We start from the raw sequence: 4,843 nt of genomic DNA, 5'->3' as shown, positions 1-4,843 counted from the left end.
GAGGGAGGGAGGGAGAGATGGGGGTGGGTGTTACAGGGATAAATAGAATAGAGGAGGAAGGGATCGTGGAAGAAAAAGAGAGAGTGAAGAAAGAGAGTGTAGGGGGGAAGAGAGACAGAGAGAGACCACAGGAAGAGAGTTAACCTTAATTTTTATTCCATCGAATGACATGTTAAAATCAGTGGTGGAAAGTAACTAAGTACATTTACTCAAGTACTGTACTTAAGTACATTTTTGATTGTCAATACTTTTACTTCTACTCCACTACACCTCAGAGAAATGTGTACTTTTACTACAATTGTTTGAAAAGTACTATAGTTACATTGTAGATTTGGATTGTTATTACAAAACATACATTAATCACTTCAGCCCAATATACATTTCTGCCATTTGAAAATAGCCGACAAATAGCTCACAATGCGTTGCATCCCGACACATTGTGAGCTTGTAGATCTGCTATTTTCAAAATATTTTTATACATTTTATTCATTTGAAAACTTGTGAAATTGGACATTCTGCATAATGAGTACTTTGTACTTTTGGTACTTTAAGTACATTTTGATACCAATACTTTTGTATTTTGTATATACATTTTGAATTACAGACTTTTACTTACAGAGTATTTCTACATTACTGATGCTTTTACTTAAGTAAAACATTTGAGTACTTTTTCCACCACTGGTTAAAATGTGTTATTTTCGGTGAGTGAAGCTGTCTTGCGACAGAGTATAGGCTTTAACTTGTAATGGACAGAACAGATTAAAGCAGATTCATTCAATTCCCCTCAGATTCCATACAATGGATTGATCCAGTATGGAATGTCTAATGGCCAAGGTCAGTGTGGAATGGCTCTGGAATGCAATGAGAGAGAGAGAGACACACACACACACACACACACACACACACACACACACACACACACACACACACACACACACACACACACACACACACACACACACACACACACACACACACACACACACACACACACACACACAGAGAGAAAGAGAGAGAGAGAGAGAGAGAGAGAGAGAGAGAGACGCACACATGCAGACAGACAGACAGAGAACACCATTGTGATCTTGTTGTGAACAGATGATCCCAGTCCAAAAGGTATGACCCCCACAAAAACATTTTAACAGCCTCCGGTACCACAAACAGAATTAAGATGCAATTTCCCTAGAACATACAAAAAGGTATACCTACCTCAGCCTAAACATCAGCACCACAAGTAACTACGAACAAGCTGCGAACGACCTGAGAGATGAGGCAAGAAGGGAATTTTATGCAATCAAAAGCAACATCACCCTGCACATCCCAATTCAACTCTGGCCCAAAATATTGGACTCTGTCAGAGAAACCATTTCCCTTCGTGGCTGTGAGGTCTGGGGTCCACTTGCCAACCAAGATTTTGTTCAATGGGACAAACACCAAATTGAGACGGCATGCAGACTTCTGCAAATCCATTCCCTGCATCCAACGGAAAACCCCATTAACATATGCAGAGCAGAAGGACAATACCAAGAGCATTTACAGAGAGACAGAGATTCCCCCTCAGCCACCCGATGCTTCTGGGATTCTGCTCACAATCACAAGCAGAGCCACCAGACAAAATCATTGAGCTACTGTAGTATATTATAAGTGGAGAAGGGACAGAAAATCCCCACCCACTCATTTCAATGAAAGTTGCTCACTCAGCGCATATACTCCCTCAGAAGCACACCGTCCTTCCGGGGTTTGGTCATCGCCTTGATAACAAAAGACCATGTGCATTCACAAACAATCTACCTCCTAGAGCAAGCTTGTGCGTCGAGTCTATCGAGCCACACGGTCCCGGATGTGTAGCCTTGAGATGCACCCCACCTGTAAAGAGGAAACGAGGGAGGCCAAAAACAACTTGGCGAAGAACTGTAACCTCAGAACTGAAGATGGCAAACCTAACATGGGGCGAGACAGGGAACAGAAGAGGATTAGTAAGAACACCTGAGTACTAGTGACTGATCCAAAACGAAATCCTTGACTATGTACAGACTCGATGAACACACAGCCTCACCTTTGAGAAAGGCCACCACAGGCAGACCTGTCTCCCAAGAGAAGACAGACTGTGCACCAACAACTACACACAAAATGAGGTGGAAACCGAGGTGCGCTTTCTAATAACCTGCCAACTGTTCCAAGACATCAGAGACGCATGCTTCCCACAGATTACAAACAAAAGAGTTTGAAAACATGAGTAATAAAAAAAAAGAATCCCATATCTTCTGGGTGAAATACAGTACAATGTATTGCACAATACATGTGCAAATGCATCAGCAAGAATTGTGAGCTGCTGTGACAGCAAAAGGATGTCCAGTGGAATAAACCATCATAAAGACTGTCTGCACTTCATGGTATCACAACACCTCCAAGGCCTTAAAAACAAGGCTCCAAACATCCCAAAACAAACTTGTAAGGCTACTTCTTGGCCTCAATCACAAAACCCATCTAAACCCTGCTCATTTTGCTAGGATTGGATGGCTTAGGGTTAAGGACAGAGTACAGCAACTTGCTATGGGCCTGGTCTTCAAGATACACCACAACATTGGGATCCCCCTGTATTTGTCAAAATACTTCCAAAATGTTAATGAAGTCCATGATCATAACACCAGAGGCAGCTCCACAAATCATGTTCAACCCAGATTTGGCTCAACTAAGGGAATGAACTCGTTCTCATGCTATTCATCAAAAATGTGGAATGCCCTACCAAAAGGAGTAAAGGAGTGTAAAACCCTACTCACATTCAAAACTGCCCTAAAGATACACCTTCAGGAGGCTGCAATTCGAAAATGGCCCCTGTCTAAGTCTTAACCTACCCCCCCCCCACCCCCCCTTTTCATTTTCTTCTTTTGTATATATTTTTTTCACTCTTCATACCAGTAACCTGAAAGCTGATTGTATGACATTCTGTATAGTAGTGTGTCTATCTGTCTGTCTCTTATGTCATCATGATTTGTGTGCATGGGGATCTCATCTTAAACAAGCTCAGTGCTTAATGAGTCTTCCAGTTTAGTAGACCTTTGAATTTGTACTTCCATGTACTGTTATTCTCGTGTCTTTCTAAATAAAGTACATCAATCAATCAATCATATGTGTTCCTGTACTACAGGAGAGAGAGAGAGAGAGAGAGAGAGAGAGAGAGAGAGAGAGAGAGAGAGAGAGAGAGAGAGAGAGAGAGAGAGAGAGAGAGAGAGAGAGAGAGAGAGAGAGAGAGAGAGAGAGAGAGAGAGAGAGAGAGAGAGAGAACCCATTAAGACCTGAGGCCGATTCTACAAATGTCTTTCTGAAAAACGTATGCTATATCATTGGTGCTCAAAACCATTTCACGTCAAGGACCCCCAAATATTATACTGTATGTAATCTAAAATGACACAGATCAATAAAAATATAAAATAAAAATAAAATGACAGATGCTTTTCCCCGTTTTAATGGGTTAAATAAGAAATGCCTGTATGTCTCTCTCCCACCTAGGCCAAATTACATTGCATTGTCTATGTGTGTTTATGTTTACACGTGTGTGTGTGTGTGTGTGTGTGTGTGTGTGTGTGTGTGTGTGTGTGTGTGTGTGTGTGTGTGTGTGTGTGTGTGTGTGTGTGTGTGTGTGTGTGTGTTTACAAAATAGTTCATTTTCTTGGGTCAGCATAATCACATTGAACTCACAAGTGAACTATTCCCCTCCTTACTACCTTTTGCCAGATAACCATCTTTCCCTTATATATATTGCCCAAGGCGATCTAACTCAACCCCCTTTTCCCACCCTGCCCTGCAGGTGCACTCTCCAACAATGAGCCACAGTAGGTGGTTCAAGTAATGTAATCTGGGCCAGTATTCCTAGATCTTTTTTTCTTTTTCTTCAAGAAATAAAACTCTGTAAAGCACAACAACTTAGTCTTACAGTAAGACTAGGTTATTGCGCATATTATGTGAGCTTCATCAGGAATGCAAGGTGGACAGTGTGAAAGTGACATATTTAGCATATACACATGACTGGTGCATGCATGTGTTCACGCACGCACATTCAATCCCATGCGGAGAGGACTGCTGCAGATGGTGATAATGTGTTACTCACAACAATAGTGATGGGAAAGTAAACCTTCTAGAGAGATATTACCAAGCATTTTCTCCAATATGGTTTTAATTGCACTCCAGAGGTGAATTCTAGCATGGATAGCAGACTTGTTTCATCAATGTTTTATGAACACACAGCACTCGCACGCACATGCGCAAACACACACACACACACACACACACACACACACACACACACACATGTGCGTGAGAGAGAGAGAGAGAGAGAGAGAGAGAGAGAGAGAGAGAGAGAGAGAGAGAGAGAGAGAGAGAGAGAGAGAGAGAGAGAGACATACATACATTAAGCTATTTACAGATGAACATGCTGCCTACTGGAATACATTCTGAAATGCGAGAGACATACATTAGGCTATTTACAGATGAACATGCTGCCTACTGGAATACATTCTGAAATGCTACATAATATCACAGGGATATAGTACATTATGTCACCAAGTTCCATTGAGGTATTCAAAAGTCAATATCATTATCCTAAATAGATTAGAACAGTTACAGTGTAAAGGTGGGTGATGCATGCATGGCACCACCTGTCACAGGTAGGGCTATAATGTATAGGCAGATCCTCCCCCTTTGTCATGTTCACGACCAACCACTGAGTCCCATTCCTCCGTGACACTCCGCCCCTGACAACACTGAGCAGGTCCCTAGGCCCGCCCCTGTTGAAAGATACAGTGAGTTTGATGTCCCCTTTTACTCGTCTTCGACCACATTTATG

Source organism: Gymnoscopelus braueri, assembly GCF_963280865.1.
Source record: "Gymnoscopelus braueri genome assembly, chromosome: 2".
Taxonomy (NCBI): domain Eukaryota; kingdom Metazoa; phylum Chordata; class Actinopteri; order Myctophiformes; family Myctophidae; genus Gymnoscopelus; species Gymnoscopelus braueri.
Note: the sequence above shows the minus strand (reverse complement) of the source record.